This window comes from Camellia sinensis, chromosome 13 (genome assembly GCF_055761805.1).
Source record: "Camellia sinensis isolate YWXY chromosome 13, ASM5576180v1, whole genome shotgun sequence".
In the NCBI taxonomy this organism is placed as follows: domain Eukaryota; kingdom Viridiplantae; phylum Streptophyta; class Magnoliopsida; order Ericales; family Theaceae; genus Camellia; species Camellia sinensis.
This window is the reverse complement of record NC_138973.1, coordinates 63,806,785-63,827,482: the sequence shown is the minus strand read 5'-3', so window position 1 is coordinate 63,827,482 and position 20,698 is coordinate 63,806,785. Positions and strand designations below refer to the sequence as shown.

Genomic DNA, 20,698 nt, shown 5'->3' with positions numbered 1-20,698 from the left:
TGAAGCTGTAGTGAACTGGCCTAGACCAACAAATGTGACCGAAGTCCGAAGCTTTTTGGGACTGGCTGGATATTACAGAAGATTTGTCAGGGATTTCTCCAAAATTGCTTTACCGTTGACTCAACTGACTCAAAAGGGGACATCATTTGACTGGACTGACCAAAGAGAATCTGCTTTCCAGGAGTTAAAAACTCGACTTGTGACTGCACCGGTTTTGACCTTACCTTCAGGTACGGATGGTTATACTGTATTTAGTGATGCTTCTCATAAGGGTTTGGGGTGTGTTTTAATGCAGAATGGGAGAGTTATTGCTTATGCTTCCCGACAGTTGAGACCACATGAAAGGAACTACCCGACCCATGACCTGGAACTTGTTGCAGTAGTATTTGCACTGAAAATCTGGCGTCACTATCTGTACGGGGTGACATGTGAAGTATATACCGACCACAAGAGTTTGAAATATTTCTTCACACAGAAAGAACTGAACATGAGACAGCGGAGATGGCTAGAACTGATTAAAGACTATGACCTGCAGATTTTGTACCATCCGGGAAAAGCCAATACCGTTGCCGATGCATTGAGTCGGAAATCAATTGGAAACTTAGCCTGTTTACTCACTGGACAGAAAGAGCTGATTTGTGACCTTGAAAAATCTGAAATTGAAATTGTTTTGCAAGAACAAGGCGGAACCATAGCTGCTATTTCTGCTCAACCAGCCTTGATAGAAGAAATTAAAGAGAAACAGCAACTGGATGACTTCTTGAAAAAGATCATCGAAGAAAGAGAATCTAAACCGAGACCGGGATTCAAATTTGAGAATAATGTACTGAAATTTCATGAAAGACTGTGTGTACCGAACGATACTGAATTGAGAAGAAGAGTTCTGCTAGAGGGCCACAATTCAAAACTGTCTATCCATCCAGGGAACACGAAAATGTACCAAGACCTGAAATTGAATTTCTGGTGGCCGGGAATGAAGAAAGAAATCGCAAAATTTGTATCGAAATGTCTTCATTGCCAACAAGTTAAAGCCGAACATCAACGACCCGCAGGCTTATTGCAGCCCTTACCGATACCGGAGTGGAAATGGGAACATATCACTATGGATTTTATTGTGGGATTGCCTCGCTCCAGTAAAGGTATGGACTCGATTTGGGTTATTGTTGATAGACTGACTAAATCTGCTCACTTCTTACCTGTTAAGACAATTTATAATGCGGACAAATTGGCTATACTCTATATTGACGAAATTGTTAGACTGCATGGAGTGCCTGTGTCCATTGTTTCTGACAGGGATTCGAAGTTTACATCGAGATTTTGGCAAAGCCTACAGACTGCTCTGGGTACTGAACTGAGACTGAGTAGTGCCTACCATCCTCAGACAGATGGCCAGTCAGAAAGGACCATCCAGACTCTGGAGGATTTACTGAGAATGTGTGTCCTTGATTTTCAGGGAAACTAGGAAAGCCATTTACCATTGGCTGAATTCGCCTACAACAACAACTACCATTCGAGTATTGGTATGGCGCCTTTCGAGGCATTGTATGGCAGAAAATGTAGATCTCCGATTTGCTGGGCAGAAGTTGGAGATGGGCCTTTGCTTGGGCTCGAGATTGTATATGAAACAACTGAAAAAGTGAAATTGATACAACATAGATTGAAAACTGCACAGAGCAGACAGAAGAGTTATGCTGACGTCAGAACACGAGACAGAGAGTATGAAGTGGGTGATCACGTATTTGTGAAAGTGACACCGATGAAAGGCCAGACTCGTTTTGGAGTCAAAGGTAAATTAGCACCGAGATACGTCAGACCATATGAGATTATTGAGAAAATCAATCCGGTGGCGTATCAAGTTGCGCTTCCTCCTGAAATGGAACATATGCATAACGTCTTCCACATTTCCATGTTGAGAGACTACCTCCGGGATCCTTTCCATGTAATAGAGCCTACTCATGTAGTGCTAAGAGATGACTACACTTATGAGGAACGGCCTATACAGATTGTAAACAGACGGATCAAGAAACTGAGAAACAAGGAGATCCCGCTAGTGAAAGTTGACTGGCAGAACCATGGTGGTGTGTATGCCACTTGGGAAAGGGAAGATGACATGGCTAAAAGATATCCTGAACTGTTTCCACTGAACCCTGTTTTCTTCCAGAACGAAGGTAACTCGAGTTTAGAGGACTAAACTCTTTATAAGGAGGGGAGACTGTAACAACCCTCATACTGCATACCGATTAATGACTGATTGATTACCGATAACCATCGATTACCGTTAAATTGAATTGATTATGACTGATAATTGGACTGATTAAAGTACTGAACTGACTGACTGAGTCTATCTGTTTAATTGTGCATCTATCTGTTTGGTAAGATTATTTGATCTGTTCGTGTTTTACGTTTAAACTGCTAATTGAAGGCCTTATCGGCGGCCGAACCGGGAATTGATTGATGTTTTATGATCGTCATAATTTATGTGATTTTATGGTATATTTATCTGAAACTGATTAGGTATGATTAAATTAGATTAAATTGAGCTAATTGTAAGAGTTTGATTTATTTACCTTATTGCCATTGTGAGTGGGTCCTTTATTAGCACATTTGAACCTTATTATATATTTAGGCAACATCTTCATCAGTCCAATTCCTTGTTCTTGCCGACCTAGAGGGAGAGAGGGAGAGAATTGTTTTGTTCTTGAGGGTTTGGCTTGGAACTTGATAGAATCGAAGTGTATTTGCATAGTTGAGCTCCCTCACCTCTAATTCTACACCTAAGGTAGATCATTCATCTTCTTAATTGTGTCTTTGAATTGTTCTTGCATGGTCCATGTTAAATTGTAGAGCTAAGCCTTGTTTTAGTTCATACATGTTGATATAGAGCTCATTCCATGCTTGCATGTTTGAATTAATGAGTTTTTGAGTTGAATTCATGGTAAAATGGTGCATGCATGTTCATGATTTTGTAATGGTCCATGTTTTCAACTTGTTTTTGGATCAATTGGCTTCTTAGAGCATCAATTTGGAACTTCAAAGCGATTTGAATTCATGCATGTTTGCATGTTCATATTGTTCTTGAAAAATGGTTTGAAATTGGGTTTTGAATTAAACACCCTTGGGCTTTGATTTCTCAAAATTGAGCTTTGAACTATGATATTCTATGTGTTTATAAACGTTTTCCAGAAAACGGGCCCAAGAGGATTGGTTTTGATGCATTTGAAGGTGAGTTTGAGCTTAGAGGTGCAATCTGGACTTCCGCTCGAGCGGGGGAAGTGCCGCTCGAGCGTGGAATCCGAGCATCCAGTATCTCTACACTGTTTTACAGTCCGCTCGAGCGGAGGATTGGGCGCTCGAGCGGAGTCATGTCTCAAGCTCGAGCGGGCGTCGAGCGGAGATTTCACCCATCCAGTACTTTTACAGTACGCTCGAGCGGGAAAGTTGACGCTCGAGCGTGTGCCTTTGTTGCATGACTGCTCGAGCGGGGAAACCTGCGCTCGAGCGGGATTCTATTTTTCTGAAAATCCTGAAACAGTCTTCTGATTACATCTTTGCATCCTCATTCCATTCTAGGCATTCTTAGGCCTAGTTTAAGACATCTTGTTGAGGATAGATGTAGAACACACCGAGGCATTAGGGATTAAGTTATTATCTTTCCCAGCAGTGAAACTTAGAGTGTGTTCAACCTGTTAACTGTATGGGGTTGGCGACTGGGGAGACACGCTCTAGCATACTGTAACCCAAACTCTGTGAGTAACGATTGTGTAAAGATATGTTCACAAATGATTATTTTCTGAACAACTGAACTGTGCTGTTTTCTGAACTGATTACTGTTAACTGAATGAATGTATGTCCTATATTCTGAACTGTATTGTGGCATCCTTAGCACCTACTGTTTACTGTTACTGTTACAAAGATCTCTGTCGGTTCCCTCGTTGGAGCCACTACTGTTTACTGACTGATGGCCATCATTACTATTCGGTCTTTTAAGACCTACTGTTTACTGTACTGTTATGCTAATGGGTGTACCACATATGACTGTACTGACTGAATGACTGAATACTGTTTAAATGAACTGTTTTCATACTGTAAGGACATTCATTCTTAACCTCTTTACGCATTATGTTATTCACTGGGCTTTAGCTCACTGTTTATATATATATGTAGGTGTACAGGCACCAGACCGCGGCTAGAGGCGTCAGGGTAACTCCAGTTTTGTCAAGCCAGCCTACGTGCCTCACTGCGAGGTTCCGAGCCTATTGTGTTAAGGCTTAGGGGTGTTTTACAATTCCCCTTCTGCACCGTCTTACTGTTCTGTTTAGACTGACTGTTTACTGTACTGCTTTAGAGGGTTGAGTCCCTAGTCTGAATGATTGTAAATATTGTGCATACTGTTCTGTACCGTTTATGTATGAATGTATGAAAAGTCTTTTTCATATAGACTGTCACAGCTCAGTGGACATTATTTATTTACTGTTTTGGCTTCCGCCAGGCCCTGTACTCTGTTTTACTGTATTACTGTTAAGCAGGCCTTTGGTAATCTCGGATTACTGGCCGGTTACGGTGCTAAACCCATAGGGCCGGGTTTGGGTCCTGACATTTGATCATAAGGAAGAGGATGAGGTTGCTGTTCTTCAAGTGTTCTTCAAGGGTAACACTATTTGCTTTATATTTCCCAATCTTGCACTAGTTTTTAACCCACTTTGCATGCTATTTTAGACTTTGTGTATAACTTGAAAAATTCTTGTATTTGCATGCTTAAGATCTTTCATTAAGGACATTTTGTTGTTTGGGGTCGACCTTCCCCTCTTAGGCCATGTTTGGCTCTTTTTGTGCTATCTTTGTTAAGTTTTGAATACTATTGTGTTTTGGCCTTCTCACCACTGAAATCCAGTGGATTTTCAGTGGTGATGAAGAGGGTTTGAGGTTTTTCATAAGGGAGGGACACCCCTCTCTCTTTGCCTCTCTTTTGTTTGCATTTTTGGCTTATAAGGGTAGCATGCATGCTTAGTTGCTTTTGGCTTCATTTCAGAGGTTTTTGGGTGTTATTGGGTCATATTACATCTTTGTTTTTGGTCGGATTCATGCCTCTTTGCATGCATAATATACTTGCTTTGCATTCCTCCTCTTTGCCTAGAAATGCATCTTGCCTTTAAGACCATCATGCATGCATGTTCTTGCCTAACTTTGTGAAGTTCTTGGTCATATTTCATCATGCTTGAGGTCTTTTAGGCACTGATTTGATCATATTTGCTATGTTTGGTGTAACCTCTTTGCATTTTGGCTTGTGAGCCTTTAGTGTGTGAGTCATGAGCATGCTTGAGTTGGGTTGTTTTAGTAATTTGGAATCATTTCTCATGCCATTTCGGTCCCTAATCCATGCTTGTATGCTTGCATTCATCATCCCTTTCACGCCTTGAAGTGTTGTTCTTTTATGCCTTGAAATAGGTCTTAAATGCATGCCTCTTGGTTTGTGTCCCTTAGCTGCCATATCAGTGGGTTTTGGAGGTCCTTTTTGCATGCTAAAACTTTATTTTGTATTGAAAAGTTCATGCCATGTTTGCTTGGGGTAGGTGTCAAGTAATGCCCTCTTTTGTGCCCTTGAATGCTTTCTATCTTACACCCATCCCCTAGCATGTTTTGGCATCATTCTTCGCATGCTTTTCAGAGTTTAACATGATTGTTTAATGTCCATGTATATCACCTTTGAGTGTTCTTGAGAGTAGCCTTCCATGCTTGGGTTTTTGGCTCATTGGTGTGCATGTTTGCATGAGCACTTGTCCATCATTTTTGGCATTTTTGGCCACTGTTTTGGGGTGTGGCTAAGGCCTCCCATTTCAGTTTAAGACCATCCTTGTATATAGTTGCATACTTAGCATGTTACATGTTGCATTCCATTAGTTGCATGCTTACATTATGCCTTGTTTGCATGTTTGCATATTGTTTAGTTAGTTGCATCACATAGTCTTGTTGCATGCTTGATATGTTCATGTTAAGCTTGCATGAATAAGTACCATGGCATTGCATTAGGTGCATTACTTTGCATTGTATATGGCATACATCGCATTTTATTTTGCTTGGTTTGGGGTGTCGAACCAACTATTGGATTGAGAAGTGTTCGTACTTGAAGTGACGAAACACGTTTCAATCCTCGGTCGCCAATGCCCTTGATCTCAACATGATAGGGCATTGGCACTCATTTGTTTTGTTACATTCATTTACATTGATTGGCAAACTTGGTGTCTTAGGCCATCATGCATTGGAATGCGTGATTGGTGGCTCGAGTACCAAGGGCCACACTCTCTTGAATCCATAACATGATTGGAAGAGTGGCCATGCACACATTTGCTTGAAAATTCCATGCCATACACTGCTTGCCCTCTGTTGCTGTCAACTGCAGGATTCTGCAGGAATAATGGCCGACCGGCCATCTCTAGTGTCGACCGGCCAGCAGTGTCCAGCCGATGACACCATCTTTGGTCGATAAGCCTGTTCCCATGACCAGTGACCTTTTGTTCTGGCCGGTGGCACTCCACAGCGCTCAGAAGGAAGCCCAAGGCAGTTCTGGGGAATTTCATAATTTTCAGAGGGGTGAGGCAATGTAAACAGAGGCAACAGTGGCATGGTATCGGGTTTTCGGGCAAGGCGGATCGAGCATGCATCATCTACGCATCCCGAGGCAGGGCTGCAGCCACCTTCCTTCTGCATTTAATTTGTTAAATAATTAGAAGTTCTGTAATAATTAATTTAGTAGTATTCCTTTGGTTGTGTAATATTTATTCGGACCCTCCGAGCGAGGGCAATTGTGTAATAAGTGTGTGTGAGTGTGTGTATGTTTTCCAACCCCCACTTCTTTCTTCCCTTTTATTTACTAGCTTTTGATGGTTAGTATTAGGACATATTTAAATTAGCATACCTTATGTTATGCATGCGTGCATTCATACATTTGTCTAGCATGCACCGGGCTTGGCGCATCATGCTAACTGCATTGTATTTCAATTCCAAATTGAATACGTGTTATCTGTTGCATTTCACATGCCATGTTTAGGATAGCCGAGCCTGTCTAGATTGTATCTTTGCATGTGTTGAATTAGCCATTTTAAATATGAACTAGGATCATGCATATGATTACTAACTAGTTTATGTTTTGGCTTGGAGTACTCGGTAAGTATTTATATTTTAGCATCCTTGCATGAGTGTGAGTGTTGCCATGATAACATGCTTACCATGAGGCTATATGCTTACGTGTTATAACTACTTGAATGCCTGTGGGTGAAGGTTGGGTTACTTAAATTGGAATAATGCATTGAATGCAAGTTTTAAGCCCACTTGAGGGTGGCAAAATTCATGTCTTAAGCCTACTTGCGGGTAGCACCATCAAACCATTTTCAAATAAACAAACATGACATGTTTCGTTCCAATTTAGGCGACTTAGTCTATACTTGTTTGCTGTGCGCATCACGTAGTAAATCTAGGCTAATAACCGGAATAAGAATGCATAATGTTTTCAAAACTAGATATCATGGTTAGTAGAGGCCGATCTTCGGATCGGGCGAGAGGGGGTGTTATAGCTGACCTTCCCTAATCGTACCCAAGTTCCCGAGTCGAGGCAACTTTGGTGATGACGAACACGTGGCCTTAGGCAAACGAGTCAGGGTTTCCTAAATTCCCTCAAAATAAAATATTTAGGTGGTGATTCTGTATCTGGCAAAGCAGTCCATGTTTGGCACTTCTTTACAAAAATCTGTTTTCAAAACGATTTGTCGGATTTGGACTCTTTGGTGATTTATCAATCTCACATTACACATTGTGAGATCAGATTAAAAATCGACACAAATTGAGTCTGAACTGTAGCATGAGACCCAAGGGCGCATCTACAAGAGGGCAGAAAACACTCCATATAGCCCCCTAGCACACCAGGAGTGAAAGACACTCTCACCGGCCTTCAAGGGAGGTTGGGCGAGGAGAGTCGAGGAGGGAAGAGTCTCGAAGGACACATCACACCAAGGAGGCAAACCCTAAAGAACATTGGCATGTCCAAAGGCAGGCGCTGTGCTTTGACACGACTAATGGAGAAATGTCGAAAAGGGCTCACAACGAAATTGAAAGTAGTGCACCAAAAAAATTAAAAGTAGGAGATAGTCGAGCTCCTGGGCGAACCAAAGAAGACTTGAGAGATTACCTCAAGAGGAAACAACAAAATGCCGATGCCGAGGTAACCTCCCCTGATAAGCCGAGAACACCATTCACAGTGGAGTTAGACAAATTTGAGACTCCAAAGAGATTCAGTATGCCGAGGTTCCAAATATACGATGGTAAGTCAGACCCCAACTTTCACGTTGGATTATACCAGAACTCAATGGCATTGTATAGTGGGAACAAGCCGCTACTTTGTAAGGTGTTCCCCTCATCTTTCGGAGAGATTGCATCAGATTGGTTTCACAAATTGCCAAAGGGAAGTGTGAAGACCTGGGAAGGCCTGGCCGAGATGTTTGTGGCCAGGTTCGTGACAAACAAGCTACAACCATTAAGGTGGACGCATTGATGGCTCTGAGAATCAATAAGGATGAAGGCCTTAGGGCCTAGATGAAGGCCTTAGGGCCTATGCAAAAAGGTACTATAAGGTGTTCAACTGAATACCCGAGTGCAACCAAGAGGTGGCGGTCGTGTCTTTCAAGAACAGCCTAAAAGACGATTGTCCACTACGAAAGTCTTTGGTAAAGACATTGCCAAAAGGCATGGAAGAGCTCATGGCCAGAATCGAGAAGTATGCCAAAGCAGAGGAAGACACGTCAGGAACTAAGGAGACAAAGCAAGAGAAAGGTAACGGCTTGCCGAAACGAGGCCGAGGTAACAACGGATCCAACAAAGAGATAGGACTGAGGGCTACACAAGCAATCACAACTGCGTTCCGAATCCCAATTCACAAAGTCCTAGACAAAATCTGATCCCAGCCCTATTTCAGAGTACCAGCTAGGATGCTAAGAGAATTTATGGGAAGAAGCCTTGGAAAGCATTGTGCTTACCATAACGAAGATGGACATATGACACAGGGTCGCAGAGCCCTGAAGACATACCTGGAAGACCTGATAAGGCAAGGCCATCTGTGGGACCTTGTAGATGAGGCCAGGACAAGAGAAGAACAGGCAAGATTGCCTCAAGCACCAGCAGCTCCACCTCCCCCAGCACAATAACCTCAGGCAGGAGGACCTCGGGTAATTAATGTAATCCACTCGAAGGTCAATGAAAATGAAATTAAGGGGGAGACTCAAAAGGTAAAACACTTGCAGCATGTGTACCAGGTCAGGGAGAAGAGACATTGGACAGAGGAGTGCCAGGGACCAATAGTGTCGTTTACTGAAGCCGACCTTGAGATGGTGCAGCACACGTACAACGATGCCTTGGTAGTATCCCTTCAGGTTGGGGAGTGCCAAGTGAAGCGCGTCTTAATTGACCAAGGCAGCTCTTATGACATCATGTACGTCAGGTGTTATAAGGAGCTTGGCCTTTACCCAGACGATATAGAGCAATCCAATGGCCCAATGGTCAGGTTCAATGGAACGCCGACGTAGCCACTGGGAACAACGAGCTTGGAGGTGCAGGCAAGCACCAGGAAGATAAAGACAGAGTTCACCGTAATCGACACACCCTCCTCATATAATGCAATCCTGGGAAGACCATGGCTGCACGCAATGAGGGCAGTTCTCTCAACATTGCATCAACTACTACGGTTTCCAACATAGCATGGGATAGAAGAAGTCAGAGGAGATTAGCTGCAGGCAAAGAATTACTCCATGGCAGCAATGAAATCTACCTACAGCATACGAGAACCAGAGAAGGCAGAGATGAAAGACGAAGATGTGGAAGTCCTAGAGGAAGTCGGCAAGGAGTCGGCCGAGAAAAGTGAAGAAGCACTAAAGAAAATCCTCATCCAGGAGGGTGATGAAGAACGCTTCTTCCTTCTCAGCTCGGGCTTAGCCGAAGAAGAAGAAAAAGAGTTGGAGGCTTTCCTGAGAGCAATCATTGAAGTGTTTGCCTAGACGCCTTACGAAATGCCTGGCATTGACCTCGAGGTCACTTGCCATAAACTGAGTGTTGAATGGTCGGCCAAACCTGTAATCCAATGAGCAAGAAGATCGATATTGTTGCACGTCGAAGCAGTGGAGGAAGAAGTAGACAGACTTCTGGAGGCCAGGGTCATTCGAGAGGTAAACTACCCGACATGGCTATCAAACACAGTAGTGGTGAAGAAAAAGAATGGTAAATGGAGGGTCTGCGTGGACTTTACCAGCCTAAACAAGGCCTGTCCCAAAGACAGTTTTCCTCTACCTAAGATTGACCAGCTGGTGGATGCCATTTCAGGGCATGAAAGGATGAGCTTCCTGGATGCCTACAGGGGGTACCACCAGTTAGCCATAGACCCCCCAGATGAAGAGAAGACTGCGTTTATCACCCCAAAAGGGCTGTATTACTACAAAGTGATGCCTTTTGGGTTGAAAAACGCAGGAGCAACTTACCAAAGATTGGTAACCAAGATGTTCAGACACCTGATTGGTCGAACGGTGGAAGTTTACATCGACGACATAGTCGTGAAGACCAAGGAACCTGAAGGTTATCTAGCTGACCTAAAAGCAGTATTTGAAATCCTTAAAACATATCAGTTCCGACTCAATGCATCGAAGTGTGCACTTGGAGTTGGATCTGGTAAGTTCTTGGGATACCTGGTGACTAGAAGGGGCATTGAGGCTAACCCAAATTAGATCAAGGCCATCCTAGAGTTGAAGAGCCCAACGTCGGCAAAACAGGTATCAATGCTGACTGGAAGGGCCGTAACCCTGAATAGGTTCATAAGCAGAAGCTCAGATAAGTGCAAACCTTTCTTCAACTTAGTGAAGAAAGCCACAGACTTCTTATGGACCGAGGAGTGCGAAGCCGCCTTGGCCGACTTGAAGAAATATCTGACCACAGCTCCAGTTCTTTCAAATCCAGAACCTGGAGAGGAGCTGTTCTTGTACGTGGCAGTTTCAGAACATGCGGTAAGTGCAGTGGTAATCCGAGAAGAAAAAGGGGAACAAAGGACTGTTTACTATGTAAGTAAAACCCTGGCTGATGCAGAGACTAGGTATTTATCCCTAGAGAAGGTGGTGCTAGCCTTAGTAATGGCTTCAAAAAAGCTGAACCATTACTTTCAGCCCATAAAATTGTGGTGCTCACTAAACATCCATTGAAGTCCCTGTTGCAGCAGAGAGACCTGACAGGGAGAATAGCCAGATGGGCAGTGGCCTTGGGCCAGTATGACCTAGAGTTCAGACCCAGAACAGCAATCAAAGGCCAAGTTTTGGCCGACTTTGTGGCCGAGTTCACACCAAAATCCATCATACATCGGGCTCCGCTGAGCCGAGGTGAACGATGTCAAAGTAAGCAAAGAGGAGCCCAGCCGAAGGCGACGGAACAAAGGAAAGAAGAAAAACTCAGACCCTGCAGCATCTACATCGGCAAATCCTTCCGATTGTTTGTCGATGGGAGTTCAAACCGACAAGGAGCGGGGGCAGGATTAGTATATCCAGATGAACAGATATTAGAACAGTCCATTCATTTGGGGTTCAAGGCCTTAAACAATGAAACAGAGTATGAAACATTGATTGTAGGATTAAAGCTGGCAGTAGCATCAGAAGCAGATGAGGTAATAGTCTTCTGCGACTCCCAGCTCATAGTTAACCAGACGACATGCGAGTTTACAGCCACAGACGAGAGGATGTTGGCCTACGCAAAAGAGGTCAACAGGTTAGTGGCCTTGTTTCAGAATTGCTGACTACATCAGGTTAGCCGAGATGATAACAGTCACGCCGATGCACTGGCCAACCTGGCTAGTGCAATACAACCTGAAAAAGCAAGGACGATAATGGTCGACTACTTGTCGGGCCCGAGCATCGAACCACTGACCATAGAGTGTGAAGCAATGTGTGTGGACATGGGACCAAGTTGGATGGATGCAATAGTAACATTTCTAAAAGAAGAAAAATTTCTAGATGATCACAAAGAGGCACACAAGATCAGATTGAAGTCGGCAAGATTTAGTCTAACAGCGGAAGGACATCTCTACAGAAGATCCTTCACTGGACCCCTTTTGAGGTGTGTACATCCTTCATAAGTTGAAGATTTTTTATATGAAATATATGAAGGAATTTGTGGAAGCCACTCTGGGGGCAGATCACTAGCTCATAGGGCCATCACCCAAGGGTATTGATGGCCCTATATGCAGAAGGATGCAGAGGCCTATGTCGAGAAGTGTGAAAAGTGTCAAAGGTTTGCACCTCTGATACACCAACCAGCAGCAGACCTAAACCCAGTATCCAGTCCTTGGCCATTTGCCCAATGGGGCATGGATCTTGTTGGGCAACTGTCCCAAGCAACTGGACAAAGGAAGTACCTGCTGGTAGCAACAGATTACTTCACCAAGTGGATAGAAGCTGAGACCCTAGCCAAGATCCGAGATGTGGATGTAAAGAGCTTCATATGAAAGAACATAATCACAAGATTTCGGATCCCAAGAGCAATAGTTGCAGACAATGGAACACAATTTGACAGTAAGCTAATCAAGAGTTTCTATGCAAAGTTCAAAATCAAGAATTACTTTTCTACCCCAAGCTGTCCTCAAAGCAATGGACAAGCAGAAGCATCCAACAAAGTTATCCTGGATGGGATAAAGAATAGGCTGCAGGCAGCAAAAGGAAAGTGGGTGGATGAACTGCCAAGTGTACTTTGGGCATATCGGACTACGCCGAGAAGATCAATTGGGAAATCCCCATTTGCCATGGCTTATGGCACAGAAGCAGTCATTTCTCTGGAAGTCGGCATCCCAGGGATCAGAACCCAGGGAGTAGAGAATGGGACCAATGATGTATTATTAGCCCGAGATCTGGATCTACTAGAAGAAAGAATGGAGAGAGTTGCAATTCAGCTGACGACATATCAACAGCAGCTAGCCAGGGCTTATAATAAGAAGGTTAACCCAAGGGAGTTCCAAGTCGGTGACCTGGTCTTGAGAAAAGTCATTGGCAACAAGATGGATCCCAGGGAGGGCAAGCTTGGCCCAAATTGGGAGGGACCCTATAGAATCATCTCGGTATTGGGCAATGGGGCATATCAGCTTGAAGATAATGAGGGCAAAGAGTTGCCAAGGCCCTGGAATACTTGCAATCTTAAGTTTTTTTATCATTAAATTTTCTTGTTCTTTATCCGAAGTAATAAATAAAGTTTGATTTTTCACATTTGTGACTGATAGGATAATTGATGATGTTTCTGGAATGCATGCATAATGAGAACCCAAGTGGAACTTAAAGTTCACATTAGGGGGTAGAAAGTTGGAAACTAGTTTTTAACACTTGTTGAAATTTGTTCAAAATTTACAAGTTGAAGTTAAACTAAGATTATGTCTAACACTTGTTGAAATTTGTGAAAAATTTACAAGTTGAAGTTAGGCCGATATCATGTTTAACACTTGTTGAAATTTGAGAAAAATTTATAAGTTGAAGTTAAACAGAGATCACGTTTAACACTTGTTGAAATTTGAGAAAAATTTATAAGTTGAAGTTAAACTAAGATTATATCTAACACTTGTTGAAATTTGAGAAAAATTTACAAGTTGAAGTTAAACTAAGATTATGTCTAACACTTGTTGAAATTTGTGAAAAATTTACAAGTTGAAGTTAGGCCGAGATCATGTTTAACACTTATTGAAATTTGAGAAAAATTTACAAGTTGAAGTTAAACCGAGATCATGTTTAACACTTGTTGAAATTTGAGAAAAATTTACAAGTTGAAGTTAAACTAAGATTATGTCTAACACTTGTTGAAATTTGTGAAAAATTTACAAGTTGAAGTTAGGCCGAGATCATGTTTAACACTTGTTGAAACTTGAGAAAGTTTACAAGTTGACGTTAAACCGAGATCATGTTTAACACATGTTGAAACTTGTGAAAAGTTTATAAGTTGAAGTTAAACTGAGATCATGTTTAACACTTGTTGAAACTTGAGAAAAGTTTACAAGTTGAAGTTAAACCGAGATCATGTTTAACACTTGTTGAAACTTGTGAAAAGTTTACGAGTTGAAGTTAAACCGAAATCATGTTTAACACTTGTTGAAACTTGTGGAAAGTTTACAAGTTGAAGTTAAACCATAATCGTGTTTAACACTTGTTGAAACTTGAGAAAAGTTTATAAGCTGAAGTTAAACCGAGATTATGTTTGACACTTGTTGAAATTTGTGAAAAATTTACAAGTTGAAGTTAAACTAAGGTTATGTCCAACACTTGTTGAAATTTCTGAAAAATTTACAAGTTAAAACCAAGGTAGTAATAAACTGAGTACTTATGTACTTGCTGATGTAAACCGTTGGTGGATATAGCCGAAGTGTTTCACCTCGAGAAAATTACACAGATAAGGTGTGTATTGAAGATATGCAAAAAATTCTAAGTATGAAATCATGCAAGAGCAGTAAAAAGAAGACAAAGATACAAGCATTCAAGAAAAGAAGTTGCATTTATGTACAAAAGAGGGCACTTCGGCCTACCAAAAGAGTAATTGTTCAGAGATTACAAAAGAAGGCACATCGGCCATGTAAACAGCTTACAATTGTTCCAAAAAGAAAAAAAACAAAAGTACAGAAGCAAAAGAAAAAACATTGAAACTAAGACTCTTCTGCGTCTTGAGGAGGTTGGGCCTGGAGTTCAGATGACTGCTGAGAAGGCATCTCGGCTGCTTTTTCAGTTGCTAGCTCGGCGTCTATTTCTTCCAGGGTTTGATCAAGGCTCTTGTCGGCGATAGGCACGTCCGATGTCGTCTTCTCAGGAGCAGTATCTATAGGAACCTCCTCACCCTCCTCATCTTGAGTCAAGTCCAAGACTTGCTCATTTTGACCAGGAGACTTGGCCCCAGCAGCTTCTTTTGACTTCCTCACCAAAGCCTCCTCCTCAGACTCAGAATCGTCGTTGGATTGGCTTGGAGTTGGGGGGAATGGCAGAGGAAGGACATCGGTGTTCCTGAGGGGGGAGTCATCGGGGATTTCAATCTTTTTCAGCAAAGTCATCCAACCAAGGGTGAACCCCTTGTTGCATGCTTGCTTGACCTGTTTCTCATAATCTGTCGTGACATCGGCCACCCTCTCATTGTATCCCTTCTCATCAGAGGCCTTGAGCTCAGCATCTTTGGTGGCCAAGGCGTTTTGGAGTTCCTTTTGGGCCTCGGCCGTTTTTTCCTCAGCCTCTTTTCTCTGGGCCTCAAGAACCTTCTTTATGGCATTAACGGCCTTTGCCTTTTCCTCGGCCACGTCTTTGGCTTTGACAGCAACCTCGGCCTGGTCTGCCAAAGTCTTCATTTTTTATTGTAAGCTTTTATTGGTCTTCTGCAGACTGGAGACCTCCCTCTTCTTGTCGGCTAGCTCCTTCCGGTTCTCAAAGGCTTGCATTGAGAAGGAATGAGCATGCTAGATGGCCTGAAAGTGAACAGAGCAGAAGTTATTGAAAAATTTTCTAAGTACAAAAAAGAAAGAAAGATCCCAAGTGTGAAAACTTACTTGAACAGAACGCTTGAGCATCAAGGCGAAGTTCTCATGCTCAGTAATCTCGGCGTTGCGGTCAAGATCCCCCGGGAGGAGCAAGGCTATGGAAAGGACAACACCGACGTTGATGTTGTCGGCACTATCCTCAACAAAGACTGGTCTGTCCCTCAAAGTAATGAGTGGAGCCTAGGGGGTACCAGCCTTCATGGAGCCCGATGCTGTGGCAGACTCTGACCTCGGCCTTTTAGACCGAATTGATTGAGATGGTTCGGCCTCAGCAGACCTCTTCTTAAGGACGGAGGTAGTTTTCTTGCTTGAAGCCAATTTCGAAATTGGCAAGGTATCCTCAGTGTCAATCTGAGTTACTGCTGCCTTTGGCTGAGCCTTCTTGATCCTTTTTGGCTTTGAATTTTGTGGAGGCTGGGACTACGCTGGTTGGGCGTCTACGTTGGATGGAATGTTGGCCAAGAGATCTTTAGCAACTACTTTCTGGCAGCCCATCTCGGCAGCAAAAACAGTTCGGCGCCGGCATTGGTGTTGGCGTTGAGATGGTGGGATCAGGTATGGAGCCGTGGTTGACGGCTACTCCACTGGATCAGAAGTCCATCCTTGGTCTGGCTGAGATATGGAGGCGGTTTGTAGAGTTGTGGCAGAAGGGGGAGATAGGCTTTTTTTCCTCTTTGGGACGTCGGGAAGAGCCGACTTATAGGTAGGAATAAAATTGAGTAGCAAAGGGGCCTTCCGTGTATGGACAGGCAAGTCAAGTAGCATCTTCAAATCCTTACTGGGGAAGAAAGACTTGCGGAAGCCCTTTGGTCGCTGTGGAAGAACTGCAAAAAGAAGAGCACAGACATTAGAACAAAGTATTGAGAACTTTAGAAAAAAAGAGTAAAAAATGACACTTGGCCCTTACCATCTCCTTCCCCGAAAACTGTTCGGCTTAGAGGATAAAGGTGGAGGTCATCGTTGGGCTGAAACTCCCAGCTGCCCGAGACGATGAAGTAATCGTCTCCAGCACCCTTGTTTGAGTCGGAAGGTCAGCAATGAGCTTGTACTCGGTGGACCTCGGCTTGAGGTAGTAGATATGGCCTTTTTCGAATTTCAGGCGACACATGGTATAACAATACTGAATATCGACAAGGGTGACCCTAGCGTTTTTATTTTTGGCTAAGGTAATTATGCCATTGATAACTCGGTAAGAATTGTTGGCAAGTTGCATTGGGTTCAATTTGTAGTAGTGAAGGACTTCTCGGAAAGGGGATCAAGTGGAAACCTAAGCCTACTTTCGACAAAAGCCACAACTAGGAAAGGCATAAGGCTTACGTTGGGCATAATAGAGTCTTCCTCCCCTGCCAACCTAAGGTGGACGTCGGCAGGAATAGAAAACTCTCGCCTAAAGTACTCTAGTTTGGTTGGGGTATCTACTCTATGCTTCCACATACCCATGATGTCGGATTAACTGGAAGAGTCGGGTTTCAGAAGGGAGTGTTTTTTAGGGTTTTAGGGACCTCGGTGAAAATTCAAAAATACACAGAATCTGTGGAATTGTTTCAGTTTTTCCTAAGGATTTATGGGTTCTACAAACAAATCCCAAACCTAGATCTATGGGAACAAAGATTGAAGGTACGAATCTGGAGAAAATACAGAAAATACAAACAAAAACGATAATTCAGAATCAAGAACAGTGGTGGATCATCAAGAAACACAAGACAAAAGTTCGCGCAGGTATGTCAGGCCAAGAACAATGGAAAAAATCAACGAAATGTATGAACAGTGTGAATTCAGGACATAAATTGGGCAAAAGCAAAATCGTAATGTGCTCAAATACGTGATTTATGAATCAAAAACTTGAGCAGAACAACAATAACAATAGGTAATAAGGAAAAGCTTTCTCAGAAACTAAAATCAGGAGGAATAGTGGCTTACTAGACAAAGTGAAACCGGTGTGAGGATCGCCGATGTCAGACAACGGTTGCAGAAGCGACAAAGTGGTAAAAAGCACGCCGGAGGAGATGAATACAACAAGTTGCAGAGCTAGGAGAGCTTGAACAATGGCAGATCTTTGGAAAAAAACTAGAGAGAGAAAAAGCTTCAGAAACTATGGTGAAAAGTGAAAAGAGGGGGGGAGGAAGGAAGTTTTGTTACAACGCAAAAACGGCGGCAAAGAGGCCATTAATGTGCCTAAAAGAGCATATGCGTCAGACGGTGCACGCGAGAAGAATTCGACTTACAAGCGCATAACAGGTACGATCCAATAAGGGGTAAACGTGTGTCCAAAACGGTTGAGTTACTATGCATAACATCTCATACGCGTGAAGGAGCTCTTGGAATTCATGTTCTATAGAAGACATGTCGGCCTGGAGAATGATCTAGGTTGAGAAGAACAACCCTGATTAGAGGTTCTAAAGCATTGATAAAGAGCAGACTATAGGGCTTGGTCAAACTAAGTCAGCGAGTTGTTACTTCGGCAATGAATAAGGAAGTGAGCTTAGCCGACATTCTAAAAGGAAGAACTGGTATAGGTTCCATCACCTCAGGATGCCAAGGTAATAGAACTTAGGGGGCAGTTGTGGGGATATATTTTTTGAGTACCAACACGTGGTCAAGGTGACGCCGACGTGCCAGCCGAGGTGCTACGTGTCCTGGTTGTGATGCCGAGGTGATCTCCTCTAAGCCAAGGTTATCTCCGAAGATATCGGAATCCGAGATAAGCGGATAAGGGACAAGAGTCCTAGAATGAGAAAGGATTTCAGTTTGGATAAAGATAAGACTCTTAGAGAGTTTATCCCAATCCTATTGGGAGTCCAAGATTAGTAGCAATCCTAAATCAATTGAAGCTAGGCTACTATTGGGATTAGGTAAGTGTTGGCTATAAAAGAGAGGCACCCCCATGGGTCTAAGGTACGCAATTTATATTCTGAATAGTGAGTTAAGCACTATTGATTATCTTTGGAATAACTGACTTGATCGTCGGAGTGCCCCCGGATGGACGAACCACCGCCGGAATCATCTCTTTCTGTTGCAGGTCATTCAGACGCCATCTATTCTGCCAGTGCTCTCCAGCTAAATACTAAGTTGACAGTGTGATCAGAAATTCACTCACACAAATATCATAACTAATATTATCATGTATCATAACTAAAAATAATGATAAAAAAATCGATATAAATATTTAGGATTTCTCTAACAGATGGAGCAAGCCCGTGACCGTGTCTTGGTGGTATTGTCACATGGAGTTGTGCAGTCTCTCGAGTTTACATTTTAATTTTAGAGAATTTGAGAGTCTAGTGAAGTTTATCACAGATTCAGTTTTGATAATTTAAATAATTTGTTTTGTAAATTCCTTAATATTTATCATTTATATTAAAAAAAAGGTTACTCTGATTTAATAATTGTAATTTTTTTTTAATTTTATTACATTTATATTCGAAAAAATGAAAGATAAATATATTTTTCTAAATAGCTCATCAATTTTTTTAGAGAAATACGATAAAATGAAAAAATTATTATTAAATTGATTTATTATTTTTTATAAATATTATATATTGAAAACTTTACAAAGTAAATATTTTAACGTAATAAACACCGTGAACCCTCAAGTTTTGAGATGTACCCAATTTTTTAATATACTATTTTGCTTGGACCCAACCCATGGCTTCATTTGGCATCAAAGCATGGGATTAAAATGGTCACAAAATAATAAAATAAAATGTTATATTTAAATTATAATCATTTTAATTGTTCTCTCATAAAAACAAAAAAAATCAAAAAATTCATTACAAACAAAATTTTTTAATTCAAACTAAAATAATAATTTAAAAAAAAAAAAAAATTGAAAAACCAAAACCAAAGCCACAATCACAACCCACTCAAAAACGAAGGCATAGGAACTCAATAATGGACGGTACTCTTTCCAACTGTCTATAATGACCAATCTTTATCATGCCTTCTTTTCTTGGAATGTACTCTTTGCAGTGGTCTGTAATGACCAATCTTGATCATGCCTTCTTTTCTTGGAATACTACATATAAACGAAAATATTTTTTGAGAATTTATGTATGTCTTATTTAAAAGTAGGCTTATTATCTAATACATCTTATAATAATTAATGATATTTTTAATTATATTCTTAAAAAACGTCACTAATAATTATTTTTTAACGACAATTTAAAATTTTTGTCATAAAAAATGTCACTAATTATAAGTTTTCGTGACAAATCGTCACAAAAAAAAATCATTAATTTTTAATTTTCAACGACAATTTGAAAAATTCGTCACAGAAAAACTTCACTAATAGTAAGTTTTAGTGACAATTTATTAAAACCGTAACAAAAAAAAAATCGTTAATTATCAACTTTTAGCGATATACGTAAAAAATGTCACAAAAAATTATTTTTAATGACCATTTTACTAAGACTTATTTCAATAGGATTTGATGAGAATTAAATCTACTTATTAAGACTTATTGGTAATTTATCCACATATTTTCTTTTTAATTTAAAAAATTATAATGTGCACTATTAAAATATTATATGTCATAATAAAATTTATAATTTTATAGTGAAAGTTACGGTTTTTGTGATAAATATTATGAATAATAAAATTATGTTTTTTGTGTTAAAAAGTATATTTTTTGTGATAAAAAAAAAATCTTACTTTTTTATGATAAAATTATACTTCTGAGAAAAAAATAAGCATTCACTCTCTCTAAAAGTGTGTGTTTAGAAGTGTAAATGTATGTGTGCTAAGCAAAGTTGTATACTCTTTGTAAATTGATCCAACTCATTTCACAATTGTAATGAAAGATTTTTATGAGTTAGGTTACTTTCAAATTCAAATTTATGCTTTTTTTTTTGGGGATAGTGTGCATAGTTGTTAGCACTATAAATCTGTAATTTTATTATTATTTATATAATTGTAGGATACGTGGCATTCTCTTATTCATTTGGAAGTTAAAAGAAGTTATAGAGATAATGGAGAATATGAAGGACAAAGTGGATGAGTGGGGGGATAAAATGGATGAGTGGAATGACACATGGCAAGACAGGAATGAAGATGGAAGAAATGAGTAGTTACTAAGTAGTTATTGCTGTATTTTTTCTTCTATAAATAGCCATTAATGACTACATTGTAAAAGATCCC

The 20,698-nt window shown here is 41.1% G+C and overlaps 1 pseudogene; it reads left to right on the top strand.

Moving 5' to 3' along the window:
- Positions 1-15,472: 15,472 nt before the first annotated feature.
- Positions 15,473-20,698, top strand: part of LOC114313964 (amine oxidase [copper-containing] gamma 2-like) — a 45,342-nt pseudogene continuing 40,116 nt past the window's right edge.